Below are 23,493 nucleotides of genomic sequence, written 5' to 3' on the forward strand. Positions count from 1 at the left end.
ACAGCGTGGGAGTTATCTACTTCTACAATAATGCTGTGTAGCAAACAGCATGGCGTGTAATAAGTGTGGCTCATGGGCTTGGGGTCCCTTAGAGGCTGGTGAGCAGCTCCGACGTCTTGCCTGAGCCACTCAGGAGGCTCCAGGTTGGTAAGCGATTGGATTTTCTAGGGTGGCCTCACCTGGGGCAACTGAGACAACTTAACTCTGCTCCACATGTCTCATTCTCCAACAGTTCTGTTCTCATGGTGATGGCAAAGGAATCACAAAAGTGCCCAAAAATACCTCTTGAGGCCTAGGCTCAGAACTGGTGGCACCATCACTGTATTGGTCAAGGCAAATTACAACACCCGCCTAGGTTTAAGGAGTGAGGAGATGGATGCTCTTTAGCGAGAGGACCTGTAAAATCACTCAACAAAAGGCCTGATACAGGGGGTAAGAAATTGAGGCCACTGATGCAATCGGTCCATCGCACACAGGAAGCCACCACCAGCACCACTGCCCCTTCTGCCCTGAAACTACACCTTGACTCATCACTGCCAACACCACCGGTGTGGGTTCTCCATGCTTCTTTGTATCCCAGCTCCAGATTCAGGGTTCCAGGCAAGTGTATCCGAGCAGTCGGGTGCACACCATGTGGTTGCATCCTTTAAGCACAGAGGCCCTGAAAGCAAGGATGTCAGCTTGTTACACTTTCTTAATAGGAGATAGACTCTGTCTCTCATCAAGACCCATGAAGTAGGGGATACCCAAACATAGAAATGGAGTTCAGATGTTAAATAGCCGAAACTCTGACAGCTGTTCCTTGAAACCACCTATGTGTGTGATGGTATATTGCAGACTGTCTTCAACCTTTAGCCCTCCTTCATATCCATGCCTTTTGCCATATAGCTTTGCCATGGCGCCTCTCCACGGGCAGAGTGGTCTCACTCTTTGACACTGCATTCAATCAACCATTTGCTCATGTTGGCCTATGGGGTGTCAGCAGAAGTTTCATAAGCAGACGCTTACAATGGACTTGCACATTAGAATTTGTTCTGCATCTCTGCCACCAATATGGGACCATTCCCGGACTAGCCTGAGAGAATGAGAGACACACAGACCAAAGCCACGGTCCCCTGATTATCTCACCGAGATCAGCCAGCTGACCACTAGACAAGCTATAGACATGTGAACGAGTCCATCGCAGACTAGTGGCACCTCCTAGCCAAACTTCAGAGGACTCAAACCCATGAGCAATAAATACTTATTACATGTCCTTGAGTTTGGTAGTTGTTCGTTATTACATAGCATTATTGTGGCAATGAATAACTGATACAGTCAATGAGCAGTTTGCATATGCATAAGTACATTTTATTCTCAATCTAGAAGTTAGATATTAGAATTTTCATTAACACAGAGAGAATAGGTAAACTGCCTAAAGTCTAGGCTAAATTTGATGATGGTCTGTATACCACAAAGCTCTGCCCTAGATAACTCTGCCCTGGAGCATGGTTAGAAAGGAGTTCACAACCCTGACCTGAGCCTCTCGGACAAAGCGTTTCTTCTCTGGGCCAGAAGTGACTCGGAAACAAGCCAGGAAGACTTGGATGATAACCAGAAACTATTCCAAGGCTAATCCTACTACAGAGAATCCTAGGAACAATGAAAGGTCATTCCCTGTTCTGGAAAGTTACTGAGATTAGAGAACTGCCAACAAGGACCTAGAAATCCTCCCATTGTTTGTGGTTTCTCATTGCAACTAGCTTAGCTGTGATAGGATTTGGTCTGTCTCCTGCTCTTAAAGGGCTAAGAATGTTTAATGAACACAGATAACTGGATAGGACCTAAGCTAGCACCGCAGATGCAGTGTGTTGTGACACTATCAGAATGCCTGGCACACTACAGGTGTTCGCTAGATACTGAGCCCCTCCCTCGTCCGTTCATACTGCATATTTAAGAAATCACAACACCAAGTCATTTTATTTCCGCAAATCACAGCTTTTAGGACCTGACAGACCCAAAGTTATGTGTTGGTTCAACACACTGCACATCACTCTGATGACAAGAACACAGAGACCTACAGCCAACCTTGAGAACCTTAGAACTTTAGAATTTAGTGGCAAACACAAGTTCTCAGAGCCAGATTTAATTACTAACCTAAGGTAACATCACCATAGTGCCAGTTAGCTATTACAATACCACATTTGGGGAAAATAATGAAAATAACTTTATGTTATCTTAAAAGGTGATTTTATTCAATTAATCTCTATTAAAAGATATAATCATTGATTTTTAATTTTTATAAAGAAAAAGATACCATTTTAATTTTCTGCATTGTTAAAATATTGTTGATTTTCCATTTTTAATGCATAGAAGTTGAAATCGGTGTTACCTTTGATATATATCTACATTTGCCTAAGCTCACAAAGCCATAAAAATGGCACGTGTACCCCAGAATCTTAAAAAACAATACTTTTTTAAAATGCCATTTTACAGTTGCAAATATAAACTTTATAATCAAATAAAGCTAAATTTATTCATTTATTCAAACTCTGTAATGACAACACAAATGATTACTTTGGCACTTTTGAAAATAAATAGCATTAAAAGTAAAGGGTCTTTTTCCAGGCAACTCCTGTCTGCAATGCCACATTTTGAGAAAAATTGGCAGAAAGTTCAAGGAAAACATAGCAAGGCAAAATCTAGAGCAAGAGTTGCTATAATAACAAAGTGGAATTGCCAAGAAGACTTTAACTTTATTGCATGCATGCACGCACCAACCAGCATTTAATATTAAGACCCGGTTGTGAGATCTCTATCATCTCATTCCAGGGGTAATTCTCAAACCATTTGAAAAGTCGTCCAACTTCATGATTGCTTTCAAAGTCATCACTTTGAAGTTTTGTCTGTCCAGGCACGAGCTCCCAATACAAATCTTACCTTAGATGATCCAGGTATTAACATCACAGGATGAAGTCTTTGTCAAAATGGCCAGCTGCTCTGCAGCAGGAAGCGGGGTTCTGAGGAAATGAGACAGGAAAAGCTAAGTTTGGGTGAAGGTGAAGTTCTGAGGAAAGACTGAACCCAGGCACAGCTGAGCAGGTAAGGCAGGTGATTAGCTGGGGACGTGCCCTCAGGTAACAGGAGGATTCTGAGTGTCTCTGGGGCAGGGCTGGGAGAGGGAACAAGAAGGTAGACCACGTCTACTCAGTAAATGACTTCAATGAAAGACCCATTTTACTATAGCGCAATAATATCTTTGGCTACAGTTATTCCATCCAAAGTTAAAATCGCAAAGTCAAAATTACCCTTGAAAATCCGTCAAATTGCCCATAAAGGACAGGCATTTTTATCTCTTGAATCTTGATAGCCAGATTTGTTACAGCCATATTTACCTGCTCCATATTGGAAATCGAAATGCTGGTAACCTTCAAGGAGCCCATCACAGACAGGTTTTCCGCCAGTGCTGGATTCCCTGTTTTTTTCAAATAAGTACCAGATGAAACAGTGGGCTTGTGTTAGACGCCATGTTGTAAGAAATAACACACATATTTAAACACTAACAACATACTTAATGTAGCAAGAGGTGTATATTATAAGAGGCATGTGGGACTCAGGCCAAGTAGGAAAGAGCAGATTTACCTTTGTGACACCACATGCAGTTCAGGACAGGAATTTATAAAGTTGAATATAGACAAAATAGCTCACACTATTTAAATTACTTTTTCCTTTTTTGGAGGTAGGAGTGAGATCTGTATATTTGAGTTTGTATAAATTAAATTGGAATATGATGTAATTGAACTATTCTTTTTAATTCCATCTAGACCTGCACTTTCTAATACAGTAGCCACTCCAAATTGGGATGTGCTGTTAAGTATAAAATAACACACTGGATTCCAAAGACTTTGTATACAAACATGTAAAATGTCTCATCAAAAATTTTTAGACTGACATTTTGAAATTATATTTTAGTTGTATTGTTTAAATTGAATCTTTTAAAAATAATTTTTACCTGTTTCTTCTTACTTTTTATTTTATTTTATTTTTTTGAGACAGAGACGTGCTCTGTCACCCAGGCTGGAGTGCAGTGGTGGGATCTCGGCTCAATGGAACCTCCACCTTCCAGGTTCAAGTGATTCTCCTGCCTGAGCCTCCTGAGTAGCTGAGATCACAGGTGCCCACCACCACACCTGGCTAATTTTTGTATTTTTAGTAGAGATGGGATTTTTGCCATGTTTTTCGAACTCCTGACCCAAAGTGATCTGCCCACCTCGGCCTCCCAAGGTGCTGGGATTCAGACATGAGCCACCAGTCCCAGTCTGCTTCTTCTTACTTTGTTTTAACATGGCTACTAGCAAATTTAAAATTACATGTAGCTCCTATCAGACCTCTATTGGACAGCATTGACCTTGACAAAGGACCTACATTTAGTTTGGAATTATCTTTGACTGAAACCGAAATGCTAACAAGTGTTAAATTTGATAAAATTATTTTAAAACTGTGCATTTTCTTCAACAATTCTACCAGATTTAAGAAAGAACTGGTTCAAACTCTCTTCTGTATTTAAGCTCATAATGCAGGATCCCCAATCTATTTTATTTTACAAATGACTTTAGAATGGTCAAGTCCAAGAATCTAGAGTATTTATGCATCACACAATGTTCCATTGATCTTCAAGTCTGAACTTTTTGTGTTCAGCAGAACTCTATCTAATTTTTAAAGTTTTAACTTTTTTTCTTTTTTTTTTTTTTTTTTTCTTTTTGTAGACATGGGGACTTGCTATATTGCCCAGGCTAGTCCTAAGCTCCTGGCCTCAAGTGATCCTCCGACCTCAGCCTCCCAAAGTGCTGAGATTACAGGCACGAGCCTTTGGGCCCAGCCTAATTTCTTTTCTTCTGCATGTCACAAGTTTTATTCAAATATGTTGAAATTATCTTCATTCCAACATACTAGTGTGAAAATTTTAAAACACCCAACTAGCATGCATACAATAAAAAGAAGAAAGACCTAGATAACCAGCCGCAACAGACTATATCATTTGAAGCGAAGGGAGTAGGGGCTGAGATCACAGGTGCCCACCACCACACCTGGCTAATTTTTGTATTTTTATACAGATCAGCCCCTCACTGCATTGTCCTATTGTTTAAATATGTACGCTGAAGACAGGTGAGATGGTTGCCAAATGCCAGTTTTCTCATCCTAAAGAAGGTACCTTGCATCTTTATTATTCTAGTTTTCAACAAGCAAATAAAGGACTCCTAGCTAATAATGTGCACCAAATACATCTCCTGGAGAAAAATAAGAAGTTGAAAAATATCCAATAGATGAAACAAGTGATAAGACAGCTTTAGCCACATGTTGCTGAGCCACCTCTGTAATCATCCTGTTCTTCACATTTTTCATTAAGGTTTTTATAAATGTCATAACAATAGATTTTTTTGTCTGCCAACTCCCTGTAAAAATTAATTTGAATTTATAAAAAGTTTTCAACTTCTTAAGTTACAAAGCCAAAAATATTATGTTGAGAGGAAGTACGCAATCGAAGGCCATTGGTAGGAAAAGTATAAATTCTACCTAGAAAACATGTTCAGTGACAGTTGGGTCACCTACACCAGTAGAATGAAGCTGTTACAAGAAAGGGGTCCCAATCCAGAGACCCAAGAGAGGGTGCTGGGATCTCACCCAAGAAAGAATTTGAGACAAGTTCATAAGTAAAGTAAATGCAAGTTTATTAGAGAAGTAGGAAATGAAAGGGTGGCACAGGCAGGCAACAGTACGGGCTGCTGCTCAACTGAGTATACGTATAGTTACTTCTTAATTATATGCTAAACAAGGGGTGAATTATTCATGAGTTTTCCAAGAAAAAGGCAGACAATTTCTGGAACGGAGGGCTCCTCGGCCTTTTAGATCATATAGGGTAACTTCTGGATGTCACCATGGCATTTGTAAACTGTCATGGCATGGGTGGGAGTGTCCCTTAGAATGCCAATGCATTGGAATTAGCATAGAATGAGCAGTGAGGACAACAGAGGCTAGTTTCATGGCCATCTTGGTTTTGGTGGGTTTTGGCCAGCTTCTTTATCTCGTCCTGTTGTGAAGAGTTTTCACAGGGTCCTTGCAGAGTCTTTGTGACCCTGTGCCGCACTTCCGTCTCATCCTGTGATTAAGAATGCCTAACCTTCTGGGAATGCAACTCAATAGGTCTCAGCCTCATTTTATCTAGACCCTATTCAAGATGGAGTCACTTTGGTTCAAACACCTCTGACAAAGGCATCGAAGGCCCCTTGTCCTCAACACAGCCTTTCCAGAGAAATGACTTTTCCTGTTCTCATTATAGCAGATAACTTCAGTGCTCCTCAGATCTCCTCAGATCAGATCCATTTTTATGGTGTTTATGTTCCTGTCTTCCGTGTTGTTGTTTTTTTGTTTTGATTTTTTTTCCCAGCCAACAGCACCTGATGATCTTTTTTGGATGGCTGCCCTCAGGCTACTGAAACCCACTTTGCCTCCATGCACAGAAAGCTTAAAGTGCCTGGTAATTTATGTGCCTCCACTCCTGACCCTTCACCAGTGATGCATGGGTGTGGACGCCTTAACTAGGAACAATACTGAGGCAGATCTTCCCCTCCAGAGCTCACGTGCAGACCCAGCCTGAAGCTCTTCTCTGTAGAACTCTGAGATTGCACAATGGCTTGGCTTTCTCTCCTTCCCTGTCCTGCTGCCTCACTCCCTTGGAAGCATTTCCTGAATATACCACTCGGCATACAAACCGAGGCAGCTCAAGGACTGCCTTTGAAGAACCTAACCTAAGATATCCATCAACCCAGATTATCTCGTATCTCCAAATGCAACAGGGCTTAAAATCCTAAATGAGGGGGGACATAGGCCCCCATTCCACCTTCATATTAGGGATGTTCAGCATGGGCACACTATGAACTGCCTTTCCATTACTCTAAGGGAACCACACATGCTGGTATTTGCCATCCATCTGAAGGGAATAAACGGGCATCTCAGGGAAATTTTTTTTAGAGTTTCCTCTGGATTTTCCTACTGCTACCACCACTTCAAATCATCATGTGAGCTGTGAAGTGTAGAACTGAATTATGACCCTTAAAATTTGCTAAACTTTAGCAAAAGTAATTTTAGAACCTTGATCATTCATTGGATTTGGGGCTAGAGGTAAGATTGAGATAAGGCAATTTTTGAGCCTGAAAAGGTATAATTACCATAGAGCAGGGAAGGACAGATACATGATTTATGTTCCAAATCACTTGAAGCAGGAACCAGGCGCCTAAGAGTTGGGAGTAGCAGAAGAGGGAAAGGGGCTTGCCTAGGGAAGGTGGTTTACACCCCTGCCTCTCACACTGTAGTGCAGCAGCATCGTCATCACCTGGGAGTTGAGCAGAATTCTGTCTCGGGACCCACCCCACACCTACTGAATTAGAATTTTGTTTGTATACACAGCAAAATTTGACATGTTCTTACCAGCCTCTCTACCACTTTAGCAGCTACAAAAAACATGATCAGTGTACTCTTGGCTTTCTCCCCTTTCAGGCAGTCTTCCCTAGCTCCTGCCAACTAATATTTGAAAGGCTCTCCACTCTCCTTTACCCAAACTGGCCTTTGTTCATTGGCTCCATTGACAACATGGCAGATATTCTCACTGCCAATATCTTTCATGCCTCATGGCCTTTGCTGGTGCTGTTTTTCTGCTTAGAACACTGTTCAACTGGCCAACTCAACTCTGCCATCAAGCCTCAGCTTAAACATCACTTCCTCCTATCATTCACTCGAATGTAGGCATCCCAGAATTCTCTCTTGTAGTCCACAGTTCTTTTCATTCAGAATAGTCATTATAATTTGTAATGACAAATTAGCTATCTTCCCCCCAAGATTGTTCAGGGTGGAACCATGTATGTTTCTTTACTGCTTTATACCTGGCATCTGCACAAAGCCTGAATCAGAATAAGTACTCAATAAATACTGCTCAAATGAATAAATAATTGAAACCAGTTTCTTTACTGCAGGACTCTCAAATGCGAATAAGCTCATCAATCTCCAGGAGAATAGTAAAATATTCAGTGTTTCTCAAACTAATTTGTCTCTGCACAAAACCTATTAATGTTCTAGGGAACAGGGTTCTACAGAACACAGTTTGGAAAATCCTGGGGTAAGAAAAGGTGAGAGAAGGTAGTGTTTCTAGAAGTCAGAGCATCACAGAAATCTAGGGAAGATAAAAATACATATATGAGCACTTACTTTTAGAATCCCTTAGAAGAGAAGCACTATAAAAGATTACACTGTATTCTCATCACATTGTGTAAATCTCCAAAATCTTGGTGTGAAGATCCATCCATCAGTGAAGACAACCAGAGGAGCATTACAGACTCCAGAGACATCAATGGAGGGATAGAAGAGAACCTGAATCCCTAGCTACCACCACTGTAAAACAGCAACATTTTTAGAAAAGCTACATTATAATCATTCGGAAATTAATTTGCTGAGTCATTTTTCCCTGGGATCACTACACAGTACAAATATGTCATGTCAGTCACTGAAGGGAAATAAATTACATTTGAGAAGAACACAAAATGAAGGTATCCTGGTTACTGTTGTTGGGTAACAAACTGATATAGTTTGGCTCTGGATCCCACCCAAAATCTCATGTTAAATAGTAACCCCCACACGCCAGAGGAGAGGCCTCACGGGAAGTGACTGGATCACGGGGGCGGATTTTCCCCTTGCTGTTCTCATGATAGCGAGTGAGTTCTCACAAGATCTGATGGTTTAAAAGTGTGTGACACTTCCCCCTTAGCTCTCTCTCTCTTTCTCCTGCCACCATTAGAAGAAGACACTTGCCTCCCCTTCACCTTCTGCCATGATTGTAAGTTTCCTGAGGCCTCCTAATCATGCTTCTTATTAATCCTGAAGAACTGTGAATCAATTAAGCCTTTTCCTTCATAAATGACCCCATCACGGGTAGTTCTTTATGGAAGTGTCAGAACAGACTAATAGAAAAAATTGGTACCAGGAGACTGCGGCACTGCTATTAATATAAAAATACTTGGAAACAGGAAAGTGACTTTGGAACTGGTTAATGGGCAGAGGTTGGAATGGTTTGGAGGGCTCAGAAGAAGACAGGAAGATGTGGGAAAGTTTAGAGCTTTCTAGAGACTTGTCAAATGGTTTTGACCAAAATGCTGATAGTGATGTGGACAGATATGGCCAGGCTGAGGTGGTCTCAGATGAAGATGAGGAACTTATTGGGAACTGGAATAAATGTCACTTTTGTTTTGCTTTAGCAAAGGGACTGGCAGCATTTTGCCCCTTCCCTAGAGAGCTGTCGAACTTTGAACCTGAGAAGGATGATATAGGGTATCTGATGTGAGAAATTTTTAAGCAGCAAATCATTCAAGATTTGGCCTGGCTATTTCTAAAAGTATACACTCATATTCATGAAGAAAGAGATGGAATGAAATCAGAACGTATATTTAAGAGAGAAGTCGAGCTATAAAAGTTTTGAAAATTTTCAGCCTGACCTTGTGGGAAAACAAAAAACAAAACAAAGAAACACCATTTTCCAGGAAGAAATTCAAGCCTGCTGTAGAAATTTGCATAACTAAGGAGTAGCTGAATGTTAGTAGCCAAGACAATGGGAAAAATGTCTCCAGGGCATGTCAGAGATCTTTAAGGCAGCTTCTTCCATCACAGGCCCAGAGGCCTGAGAGGCAAAAATGATTTCATGGGCTGGGCCCAGGGCCCCTCTCCTCTGTGCAGCCTTGGGACATGGCACCCTGCATCCCAGCTGCTCCACCTCCAGCCATGGCTAAAAGAGGCTAAGTTACACGCTAAAAGGGACTAAGGCACATGGCTAAAAGGGGCTAAGGTACATGGTTAAATGGGGCTACGGTACATAAGGTACATGGCTAAAAGGGGCTCAGGCCATTGCTTCAGAGGGTGCAAGCCCAAAGCCTTAGTGGCCTGCATGTGGTGTGGGGCTTACAGGTTCATAGAAGTCAAGAATTGACGTTTCAGAACCTCTACCTAGATTTCAGAGGATGTATGGAAACACCTAGATGTCCAGGCAGAAGTTTGCTACAGGGGTAGAGCCCTCATGGAGAACCTCTACTAGGGCAATGTGAGGGAAAATGTGGGGTTGGAGCCTCCACACAGAGTCCCCACTGGGGCACTACCTAGTGGAGCTGTGAGAAGAGGGCCACCATCCTCCAGACCCCTGAATGGTAGATCTACCAATAGCTTGCACTGTGCACCTGAAAAAACCACAGGTATTTAATGTCGGCCGGCAGCTTCAAGGGCTGAACCCTGCAGAGCCATGGGGGATGAGCTGCCCAAGGCCATAGAAGCCCATCCCTTGAAGCAGTGTGGCCTGAATGTGAGACTTGCAGTCAAAGGAGATTATTTTGAAGCTTTAAGATTTAATGATTGCCCTGCTGGGTTTCAGGCTTGCAGGGGATCTGTAGCCCCTTTGTGTTGGCCAATTTCTCCCTTTTAGAACAGGAATATTTAGACAATGCCTGTATCCCCACTGAATCTTGGAAGTAGCTAACTTGTTTTTAACTTTATAGGCTCATAGGCAGAAGCAACTTGCCTTGTCTCAGATGAGACTTTGGACTTGGATTTTTGAGTTAATGCTGGAATGAGTTAAGACTTTAGGGGACTGTTGGGAAGGCAGGATTGTGTGTTGAAATGTGAAAAGGACATGGTATTTGGGAGGGGCCAGGGTGGAATAATATGGTTTGGCTCTGAGGCCCTGCCCAAATCTCATGTCAAATTATAATCCCCACATGTCAGGGGAGGGGCCTGGTGGGAGGTCACTGAATCATGGGGGTGGATTTCCCCCTTGCTGTTCTCGTGATAGTGAGTGAGTTCTCATGAGATATGATGGTTTAAAAGTGTGTGGCACTTTCCCTTCAGTCTCCTTCTCTCCTGCCACCATGTGAAGAAGGTCCTTGCCTCCCCTTCACCTTCCACCATGATTGTAAGTTTCCTGAGGCCTCCCAGTCATGCTTCCTGTGAATTCTGTAACTGTGAGTCAATTAAACCTTTTTTCTTCATAAATCACCCAGTCTCAGAGAGTTCCTTATAGCAGTGTGAGAATGGACTAATACACAAACCATCCCAAAATGGAGTGGCTTAAAACAACAACAATTATATTTTGTTCACAGATCTGCATTTTGTGTAGGACTCAATGAGGAAGGCTCATTGCTGCTTCATGTGTCTTCAGCCTGAACAGTCTGAGTGTAGCCTGGAGGATTCTCTCAAGATAGCTCACTTCTAGTATTGGCAAGTTGAAGTTATGCTGTGAGTTCTGCCAGAGCTGTGGGCCTGGGGCCTCAGTTTCTCTCCACATGAGCCTCTTCATGGGATATTTGGCCTCCCTCACAGCATGCTAGCTGGATTCCAGGTGTGAGTGTCCTAGAGAATCATGAGACTGTGTAGCCTTAGCTCATCTGGCCTCAGAAGTCATAAAGTATCACTTCCACTGTCTTCTATCCATGCACATAGTCACAAGCCTACCCAGATTCAAAGAGAAGGGACTTAGACTCCACTTCCTAATTAGGGAATGGCTAAATTTTAGAATAACTAGAGAATGGAAGATATTATTGGAGCCATCTTTAGAAGATAGAACCTTCCATAGACAACAAGATGTAAAGAGTATTTCTTTAAGGCACAACTTGCTAAAAATTGTGCCTTAAAAAAATTCCCTTCTGAATCTTGCTTTATTATAGAGGGAGGATGTACATCAACATGTGTCAAAGTTGGGTGAGAAATTTGCTCCCCAATATGTGGAGGTTTAACCCAGAAAAACCCAATAGGTCTAACGGGAGCATTCAGAACACCCCTTAACCCAATGAGCTGTGAATTTGATGAATGTTAAGCTAAGTACATCCACAAGGCCAAGAGATTGAGACCATCCTAGCCAACACGGTGAAACCCCATCTCTTTATAAAATACAAAAACTAGCTGGGCATGGTGGCATGTGACTTTAGTCCCAGCTACTCAGGAGGCTGAGGAAGGAGAATCGCTTGAACCCAGGAGGCAGAAGTTGCAGTGAACTGAGATCGTGCCTCTCCACTCCAGCCTGGCAACAGAACAAGACTTCATGACCAAAAAAAAAAAAAAAAATAGTAAGTGCGTCCAGTAACATACAATAATAGGTTAAGGTACTGGCAAGATCTAACTAAAATAAAAACAAATACCATTCTTCCGCCTACGGAACACAAGGCTGGCCAGCAGTGGTGATTTCTGAAGGCACAGACTTTTAAATAAGTAACTGATTTTCTGGGAGCGTCCCAATTTCAAATATTTTGTCACCATGACAATCCTGAACTGAGCCTTGAAAGATAACTAGGATTTAAATATTCTGCCAAGCACGACAACCAAACAATAGGCAATGAAGAATGGGAAAGGGAGCAACAAAAAAGCAATCTCATTTTCATTTTTTCTTGTTTTGCTCAAAGTGCCAGAAGATACATGCTATGTGAAAGCAACCAGCACAAAGCAGGCCCTGGAAAATGTTTATAAACATTTTAAGGCCCACCACAGGCCTTCAAATTTCCACTTTTAGAGAGTCTTTCCTTTGATTAAGTTAGTGTGGCAGGCATGAGCATGAACCATTCAGATCCCTCTCTGAGAAAGGACTCTCTGCCCAGCTTCAAGGACTGTGAGTAGCTGGCAGCCTCAGCTATCAACGTCTTTAGCGTTTTCCTCCACTTTCAGGCCAAGGTCATGCTCTTGAAAGGGTAGCCTCAGCCAATGACTGTGCAAGTCAGTGGTACAGAGCCTCATCATTTCCACACAACATGGGGCTCCTATAATGGGCAATCTGTGCTCTGGAGTTTCCCCATTGAGCTGGCAGAGGCTTAATAGGTCTGCAGCACGGTCTGATGGCTCCCACTGCCCAATCCTCCTTCATGCTCTTTTGCTTTCACAGGTATGACTCCCCCATACATTTTTTTACACTCTTAACTTCATCTTAGCACCTGCTTCCCTGATAACCCAACCTGCAACAGGAAGCATCCTCAAAGGTTCTTCCTTAAAAGGTCAATATCCTAGCACAGAAGCACTCACTAAGCCACTCCTAGACTTAAGCACCTTGGGAAAGCAGTGGCGCAGAGGACACTGCACAGGTACACTTAAACAGAGAAAGAATAGTTTCAAGAAGCTGAGAATATTTTCATGATGCAAGCTTGCATTACTGTCAAGAAAGGGGGAGAGTAGACAAAGCTTTAAGAAATGTGCTGATCTTCAGGACAATCTTGTTTGGAGGTTTGGGGAGTCCTAAGCTAATAAGTAGCACTTAGGAACAAGACTCTTTGGTCCTCAAACTTTCCCCTAAAGTACTTGATGTTTGTAGACCTTAAATATAAAGCTGAGTAATACATCTTGACTATAATACAATTATTCATATTTAGGTACTAATTTTACATATTATCTTTTAGTTGGGTATTTTAAAAGGATAGGTGGCTTACTTGGCCCTGCACTGTTTGGGTTCTGAATGCTCAGTCATCCTTGATGAGAGTGAGACCTGCACTGACCTGGTCCCAAAACCAGCAAGGATCTCCAAGCAGTCTCCCAAGCAGCTAAGCAAAGAGGCACACACCAAGGCCGTGCTGTTGCTGTTGCACCTGCTAAGATCCATTGAAGAACAGCTGTTGCTCCTTCATTGGCCAAGGCAGACCTCTAAGCTGTGAAAGAATTCTACCCATGCATCAGTTGGCTTCACACCACAGCACCAAATCAGACACAAGAACAAATGGAAACCTTTGCACCCCACTTTTTGGAAAGGGCTCTTCTCCTTTCTTTTCTGCCAGGTATCAGAAACTCAGAAGACATCGTTAGTGCTTGCTTATGTTTCACCCCTGAGATATCATGAGAATTTGCATACCCATTCATTTTGTGGGGAAATCTACTGCTGGTTTTTATCCTATGCCTGCCTGAGACTAACAACTTAATCCCTAATCCAAGTAATACAAAGGTCACAAAGAAACTACTGAGAAGTTGGCCAGGCTCGGTGGCTCATGCCTGCAATCCCAGCACTTTGGGAGGCCAAGGCAGGCAGATCACAAGGTCAGGAGTTTGAGACCAGCCTGACCAACACAGTGAAACCATATCTACTAAAAATACAAAAATTAGCCAGGAGTTGTGGTGGGCGCCTGTAATCCCAGCTACTCAGGAGGCTGAGGCAGAGGATCACTTAAACCCAGGAGACAGAGGTTGCAGTGAGCCAAGATCGTGTCACTGCACTCCAGCCTTGATGACAGAGCGAGACTCTATCTCAAAAAAAAAAAAAAACTACTGAGAAGTCTTGGTGTTGCCTTACAAAGTACTCATCTCTGGTTAAACAGACTTCCCATAATTAACCAGTGATCTAACCAGTTATTCATTATCTGTGCTTTCTCTACTTTGTCTTCTAACTCACAATTTCTTGCGCATAGTGTCAGCTTCTTAATATTTTCTGCTCACTTATGACTTCCTGCTTCACATACTTTCCTGTCCTTTCAACTCCTGCCCTGTTTCTCTCTTTAAAATTCTTTGCTGATGTTGTCAAGAACCTACCCCTCATCCCTTCTGCCCACCTCTGAATCTATCCGGAGCTTTAGTAGAGAGATTCTAGCAGGTAAGCTTCTCAGTTCAAACACCTTTCAACTTCTCCACCTGAGGGTCCACAGGAGCTTGCTCAGCTGCAGTAACTGCAACCCAGAAGAGTAAAGGAGGTAATGCCTTAAAGTGGGAACCCTCAACAGACGGAGGGCAGAACTCAGTGAGTTAATTCTCTGGCTTCCTTGTCGTCCAGGGGGACAGTGTTAGCATGAGTCCAACCTAATTTCTCAAAGCTTCCCCAGTAAGGTTGAGCTCCAGTTGCCTGCAGTGATAACCACTCCTTTACTCTCAAGAGTTTTCTCTTCTCCTTGTCTCACTTTTCATACTTCCTACTTGTACTTCCTAGAAATCACCTCCTGAATGAACTGACTACACCCAAGATCTTGTCTCAGTGTCTGCTTCTGGGGGAAGCTCAATTGCAATAAGTCCCCATTCAAATCCCAAGAGAATCTGACTGATCCTCCTTTCTCTACTATTATCTACATGTAGACAGAGCTTTTCACACAACATAACTGCACAGGCATTGGCTACTGTCAATGACTGCCCTTGGGTCCACACCTCTGGTCCAAACACCTCTGTAGGCAAAGGTGGGTATAAAACATGGCAGCTAAGAGCTCCTTCTCCAGCAGGAGGCCATGAGTGGAGCTATCTTCCTTAGGAGGGCTTTGAGCAGGACAGGCACTCTGATGACCCGATTCAGTATAGAATCTGAATATCTACATCCATCTCTAGATATATCCTGTTAGTAGGTATGGCATTTCCCCCCAACATGTATAGGATATACGTATTGTTCCAGACACCACATTTATTTATAAGTACAAGTGATTCAAACAACTCCAGAGACTCATAAGCTAGTCAGTATTGTTTTCTCTTCTTCATAAGCTTCAACTTTCAATAGAGTATTCTGTCGTGAACTTGGCCAATAAAAGATTATACATACAGAGACTTCATTAGGGGAGACGTTTTTCTGAAAGGAAATAAAGAAGACTGGGAGAGCCATTAGATCATGATGCAAATATGAGCCCAAGTGAAGGAGAAAGGAAAAGAAAATTGGATGGAAGCATCCTAAATGACTATGCAGTCGAAGGAAGGTTTGGCAAAGCTGTTGAGGAGTCCTTGAGCCAGAGTTAGCTAACAAAGGAGGCCTCTGCTCCCCAGGAATAAGTTTGCCTTCGTATGCACACCACACACAGTCACTGGTGGGGTGCAGCCCATAGGAAGCACTGCCTGGCACAAATACAAAGCCAGTGACTGAAGCCTCAGTCAATTACACTCCCCTTACTCCATGTTCCAGGAAGCAATTCTCGTAGTCACTGATGGACTATATAATTGTCCCTTTATTTGAGACCCTTCCTGCTGGAGGACTGTGCATCTTATTATCTCTGCTATGGCCAAATGATTTGTTTTTGCCAATGAAATGTGAGCAGAAGTTGAAGATGACCCTTCTAGACAACAGCTTTAAAAACCAGCATGAGATTTCCCATATTCCCTTTTTCCTCTTCCTCAACACTCAGTAATGTTTCAGACAGAAGCTACTCCAACAACCTCAGTCCCAAGGCAAGGATGACATGGCACAGAGCCATGGCCAACCCACGACAGTCACATAGTGCTAACGAGAAAGACCTCTTGGTTGTTGTTAGCCAATTAGATATTGGGTCCTTTGTTACACAGTATAACCTAGCCTATGCTAACTAATGCATAACTTCCGCCATCTCTCCTCATCCTCTTCCCCACCCATTTGCAAAAAGATAGATTGCCCTGATCTGAGATGTGAGAAAATAATTGCTTTCTCGATCTTCCTTCCTGTATCCCTCTCACTGCCACAGGAAATCAGTTGGGCTGTTTCATTGTTAGTTTTCTCATCAGCTAGCACTATTAATAAAAGTCTTTGTGGTTTTGTATCCTGAATAGAATATTTTTTAAAGAAAAATAGGCATCTTGGTTTTACAATCTAGAGCTTCTATGATAGAGTGTATACTTTACAGTGCTGCCATGATGGATTTCTCTTTGGAAACCTTTTCTTAAAATATGTATCCAACATAGCTCTATGTTTTCATCAGTCATTTTCCATTATGTGCCATAATTCTTTTTCTTTTTCCTTTTTGCAAATCTTTTACTATGGATTCAAGGGATAAAACTACACTTAAGAACTTAATGTCCTGGATGAATTTATACAACTTTAAATGAACAGGAAAATAATCCCGACAAGTGACAAAATATTCATAAATACAAATCCATTTTGGCATCTGTTTTCTCTGTTATAAAATAAGAAGGAAAAAAAAAAGAGCATCCAGCAGACACTGGCTTAGAGCAGCTCAATTGGTCACCCACTTTCTTGTTGAATGATGCCAGCAGCCTGGTGCTAAAGGACTGTCTGGATTTGATCTATGCCCTTCTTTGCTTGCCAGAGATGCAAGGGGCTTGGGAACAGTGTGGGAGATTCCTTTTGATTACTCATGAATTAATGGGTTTTGCAAACAATTGGCAAGAAAGAACACACAGAAATTTGTGGAAATGATGTTTGTGGGGATGCTGGTCTCTGGCTAAAACTAGAAATGACAGAATGCTGACTAATTAACACACCTAATTGTAGGGATTTCTTACAGACAAATGCTATGTCAACTTTTTTGTCCTCATAATGGTCACTGCTGGTTTTCAGTCAGAAGCACTAAGATAATTACATGTGTGATGCCTGGGAATGACTGTCAGAAGGGAAAAGCTGTGAATGCACCTGGAGATATCTTGTCCTCGGGGCAATGTGCCGTAGAATATCAGGCTGATGGACACTCTATTCCCTGACTCTCCTAAAATCTGGAGACAGGCTCCTTGGCCACTCTAGGTACCAAATACATTTGGTTTTTAATAGAATCAGTTGAGTAAGTTCCATTTCAGGCTGCCAGCTGTAGCAAGATATTCCAACTGGTGGAAATCAATCCAACTGAAGTACCCTTGAGCACAAATCAAATGAGACTCGACTGCAATTGAGGAAGATTATAGTCATAACTTTGCTTTAGGAACGAAGTCTGCTTTCTCTCTGCATGATCTCTGAAAATGGTATGGATGCTCTCAGCTATCAGCAATGAGGCAGGTGCCAGAACACATTTTGCTAAAGAGAGTTACTAAAATGTCTTTATCTATCTGGGGTGTGTTGCCATTATTAAAAACAAAAGCAGAGGCAAAATAATAAAGTTGGATCATATTCAAGGGGTCCAAGCCTGACATGTGCTAGCAATACTATTAATGTAATATTTAGGTGGGTTCCTGAAGCGTCCTGTCAATCAGTGCAAACACGCCATGGTGCAGAATACCTAAAAAGATTACTTTTCATGAGTGAGTTCTCCTACTGGGTTTCCACAGGCCATTTCTGTAGAATACTGCCTTGTAATTGTGCATATCAAACAAGCTTTCTGATACATTCATACTCATAGCAACATAGAATGTGGTGCAAGAGAGAAATTTGGGCACTACCTCATAAATGTCTGTCTGCTCATCCACCTCCCAACTTGACATATTTAGTCCTCCATTTTATAGATGAGGAAAATCAAGGCCCACAAATGTCATATGAATTGCCTGAGGTCACACAGTGACTTACAAACAACTAGAATTTAAATCCAGGACCAGAACTGTTTTTTCTTTAAGACACTATCTCACTATTCATCAGCAGCTTCAAGGCATTTTTTTTCAGAAGTGAGTAGGGTATGAATTATAAATAAATCAATAGTACTCCACACCAAATTCCCCAAAGGTAACTAAGAACAGGATGCCTCTGCTTTTAAGATGCAATTAAAATGCAGTACATTCCTGGAAACAGATGTTATATAGTTGATCATCCTAAGGCAGACCAAGCAAGACTCCGTCAAACATGGGTAGCATGGGCAGAAATCATCAAACAAACTAAAGACTGTAGAATGAAGTGACCAAGAAGGCCAGAAGTAAAGCCTGGGGATCCATTAGGAAATATCAAATAAAGAACAAAGAAAATGTAGTGGGATAAGTAGACACTGCTTCTGCATGTAAATGGAGCTCATTAGTCTTTGAGATAGGGAGATCAGAAATCCTTGGTTTTCTTTTGTTTGAATTCCGCTCAGCAAACATTTAGTGAAATATCTGCTATGTGCCAGGCATGAAGTGAGACATAGGCAGACATATGGTGGTGGACCAAACACTCATGGCCCCTGCCATCAAGGAGCTTACAGTTTTATGGGAAAGACAGACTGGAAAAGGGATACTTCAATAAATGTTTTAGGTACTATGCTAAGGCTCACCCAAGATGCTCTGGAAGCACTGAGAAGGAGAACCCGTGAATGCCTCCTCCACATTCATTTCATTCTGCCTTCATGATCTAACAGCCCAGCAGTTTGGGTGGGACTGAGCCAATCCCCAGGTCCAGGAGTGGGCCCACATAGGCCTAAGCCAATCAGTATGATGGGCTCAGGTGGGCATATGACCTATGTTTGTCCACTCAAAGTGAAGTCCACTGTCTTCAATGACTGAGGAAGAGAGGTTCTCTACCTGTGGAAAGTAAATGTGAGGCCAGGAACTGCCACAGCCATTTTATGACTGCCCCTGGGTGCTAAGTGGGAAACCTGCTGTTGCTGCAGAACTGAGGACTAAGATCAAAGCCAAAAAGAAGAAGAAGAAAAACTGCATCCACCATCAAAATTCTAAAGACAGCAGGAAACTCATCAGAGCTCATTAAAAGGAGCTAAATGGGTTGTCCTCGCACCCCAAGTCAAGTGAGGATGACTTCTGAGGATCTTTATTGAGATTGGAGTGCCCTTAAGTGGGACAACAGGTCCATACCTCACTCTAGAGCTATATGTTCACTGAAACCCACACACCCAGCCTAGTACCCCAGCTAGCCAGGGTATGGGGAGGGAGTTCCTAGGACGCATTGGCAAACTCCCCCAGAAGTGAACATAGTGATGGAGCCTTCTTCCCTGAAAAGTTTTCACTTTGGGAGGACAGTGTGGAAAGCAGGGAATTGGTGAGGTGAACCTAGAAACAAGGCAGTAGCAATGCCCATCCCATCCCAGTTCCTCCAGATCATTGCAGGGCATGAAGGAAACCACAGAAGTTTCCAGGACTTTCACATGTACATTATGGAAGTTATAAGAAGAGACAGAAGCCATGAGGCTGTGCAGACAGCTGCCAGCCAGCCAAGGCTATATTCCATCTAGAGCATGGGCTACTGGGGGTGATGAAAAGAAGACACAACTTCCTTCTCTGAAGGACCTTCCTCAGTATAGGAGTACAATAGAGGTAAAGAGCATCCTGAGAAAACCTGCTCACCACTAACATAGATCACCACACTAACAGAGGTTACTGGAGTAGATGGAGCAGAGGAAGACCAGATGCAACAATCCTTTCCAGTGGCAGCCAGCTAATAAAGACTCCCTGCCACTTTTCCCAGCCCTCTTCCCAGTGTCAAGTGCAAAGCATTCTATAGCCTGAAAGAGAGGGAATGCAGGGTGAATCAGTGGCCAATGCTCCCTCTCTGCCTCATATCCCTCACACCACAGGTTACCCTGAGCTGGGGAGATAGGATAGAAGAGATCTTAATAAGAATGTAAGATTGAAGTTTTAAATACAAACAGGATGGAGTTGTAAATGATGAAATAGACTGCTTTTCTAATCACCGTTGGCTGTAAAATTATGGAATCTATGCAGGATATTGGTAGAAGAGGGAAAAGCTAGTTTAAGTATTTGAACTAGCACAGTTGGGGACAGTGATTAGAAGAAACTCAAATCCTAGTTCTGCCACATACTAACTGTCTAAAATGGGGATAATGATACATAACTTGCAGAACTATTTTAAGGACTATGCATGCCTTCAAAAGACATTTAACATGTTCAAAGAACACTGTACATGGAGTTTAGTGAACTTGGTGGGAAAGTGTTGAAGATGGGTAATGCATATTATGTTTTCCAAAAGTAACCACAGCAAAATTATTTAGCCCTACATCACATTAGTCCAGTCGTGCACTGCTATAAAAAAAATAAGAAAAAGAAATAAAAAAATACCTGAGACTGGGTCATACATAAAAAAAAAGAGAGGGGGGGTTTAATTGGCTCACAATTCCTCAGGCTATACAGGAAACACAATAGCTTCTGGGCAGGCCTCAGGAAACTCAATCATGGTGGAAGGGGAAGAGGAAGCAGGTACATCTTATACAGCCAGAGCAGGAGGAAGAGAGAGCCGAACGGAGTGCTACACACTTATAAACAATCAGCCCTCATGAGAATTCACTCACTCTCTGACTAGCACCAGAGGAAAAATCTGCCCCATGATCCAATCACTTCTCACCAGGCCCCACTTCCAACACTGGGCATTGCAATTCAACATGAGATTTGGGTGGGGACACAGAGCCAAATCATATCATTCCACCCATGGTCCCTCCCAAATCTCATGTCCTTCTCACATTTCAAAACCAATCATGCCTTCCTAACAGTCCCTTAAAGTCTTAACTCATTTCCGCATTAACTCAAAAGTCCATGTCCAAAATTTCATCTGAGACAAGGCAAATCCCTTCTGCCTATGAGCCTGTGAAAACAAAAACAAGTTAGTTACTTCCAAGATACAATGGGAGTGCAGGCATTTGGATAAATGCTCCCATTTTCAAGGGGACAAATTGGCCAAAAGAAGGGGTGTACAGGCTCCATGCAAGTCCAAAACCCAGCAGGCCAATTGTTAAACTTTAAAGCTCCAAAATAATTTCCTTTGACTCCATGTCTCACATCCAGAGCACACCGATGCAAGGGGTGGACTCCCAAGACCTTGGGCAGCTCCCAGCCTGAGCCTTTGCAAGGTATAGCCCCGTGACTGCCGTCATGGGCTGGCATTGAGTGCCTGCAGCTTTTCCAAGCACAAGGTGTAAGCTGTTGGTGGAGCTATCATTGTGGGGGCTGCAGAATGTTGACCCTTTTCTCACAGCTTCACTAGGTAGTGCCCCAGTAGGGACTCCATGTGGTAGTTCCGCCCCACATTTCCTCTCCACACTGACCGAATAGGGGCTCTCCATGAGGGCTCTGCTCCTGCAGCAGACATCTGCCTGAACATCCAGGCTTTGCCATACATCTTCTGAAATCTACTTGGAGGGTTTTAAGCCTCAACTCTTGCACTCTGTGCACCTGCAGGGTTAACGCCACATGAAAGCCACCAAGACTTACAGCCTGCACCCTCTAAAGCAGTGGCCTGAGCTGTATCTGGGCCCCTTTGAACTAAGGCTGGAGCTGGAGTGGCTGGGGTGGAGGCAGTAGTGTCCTGAGGCTACACTGGGTGGCAAGAGCCCTGGTCCTGGCCCACAAAACCTTTCCTCCCTCCTAGGCCTCTGGGCCAGTGATGGGAGGGGCTGCCATGAAACTCTCTGAAATGTCTTGGAGGCTTTTTCCCATTGTTTTGGCTATCAGCACACAGCTCCTCCTTACTTAGGCAAATTCCTGCAGCAGACCTGAATTTCTCCCTAGAAAATGGGCTTGTCTTTTCTACCACATTGCTGGGCTGCAAATTTTCCAAACTTTTAGGCTCTGCTTCACTTTTAAATATAAGTTCCAATTTCAGGTCATTTTTCTGCTCATACATATGAAGCAGCCAGGCCACATCTTGAATGTTTTGCTGCTTAGAAATTTCTTCTGCCAGATACCCTAAATCATCTCTCTCAAGTTCAAAGTTTCACAGATCCCTAGAGCAGGAGCACAATGCTGCCAGATTCTTTGCTAATACATAATAAAAGTGACCTTTACTCCAGTTCTCAATAAGTCCCTTATCTCCCTCTGAGACCACATCAACCTGGCCCTCTCTGTTTATATCACTATTAGCATTTTCATTAAAACCATTCAACAAGTCTCTAAGAAGTTCCAAACTTTCCCTCATCTTCCTGTTTTCTGAGCCCTCCACACTCTTCCAACCTCAGCTGGTTACCCAATTCCAAAGCTGCTTCAACATTTTCAGATAACTTTATAGCAATACCCCAGTCCTGGTACCAATTTTCTGTAGTAGTTCATTCTCATACTGCCTTAAAAAAATACCTGAGACTGGGTAATTTATAAAGAGAGAGGTTTAACTGGATTATGGTTCCACAGGCTGTACAGGAAGCGTGATGCTTCTAGGGAGGCCTCAGGAAACTTTCAATCATGGCAGAAGGTGAAGCAAGCACATTTTACATAGCCAGAGCAGGAGAAAGGGGAGGGGGCAGGTGGTACACACTTTTAAACAACCAGATCACATGAGAATTCACTTACTATCACAAGCACAGCACAAAAGAAGAAATCTACTTCCAGGATCCAATCACCTCCCACTGGGCCCCACCTCCATCCAACATTGGGGATTACAATTCAACATGAAATTTGGGCAGGGGCACAGCTCCAAACCATATCACACACACTCTTCCAGAACCTGGCCACACGCCATCAAGACATGGAGTCTATTTTCGCCCCATCCCCACCTCTCTTGAACCTGGACAAGAAGTCTACAGTCATTTCACCCTGAATGCTCCTGATGTCGTCTGATCTTGGAAGCTAAGCAGGGTCCGGCCTGGTGAGTACTTGGATGAGAGAGCCTGGGCAAGCCTTTGTGATTGCCTAACAGAATATAGTGGAAGTGATGGTGTCTTATTTCCAAGACTAAGTTAGAAAAAGCAATATGACTTCTACCTGGCTCTCTCTCTCTGGGGACGTTTGCTCTTGGAATCCAGCCAGCATGTCTTAAGAAAGCCCAGGCCACATGCAGAAGCCATGTGCACGTGTTTGGGCCAACATCATTGGCTAAAGTCTTAGCTGTCAGTCATTATTAACCACCACACGTGAGAGTCGATAAAATTTCTGGTGATTCCAGCCCCTGGTCTTCAAGTTTCCCCAACGAATGCCAAAAGGAGCAGAAAGAGCAGTTTG

This window comes from Cebus imitator, unplaced genomic scaffold (genome assembly GCF_001604975.1).
Source record: "Cebus imitator isolate Cc_AM_T3 unplaced genomic scaffold, Cebus_imitator-1.0 Scaffold21, whole genome shotgun sequence".
In the NCBI taxonomy this organism is placed as follows: Eukaryota; Metazoa; Chordata; class Mammalia; order Primates; family Cebidae; genus Cebus; species Cebus imitator.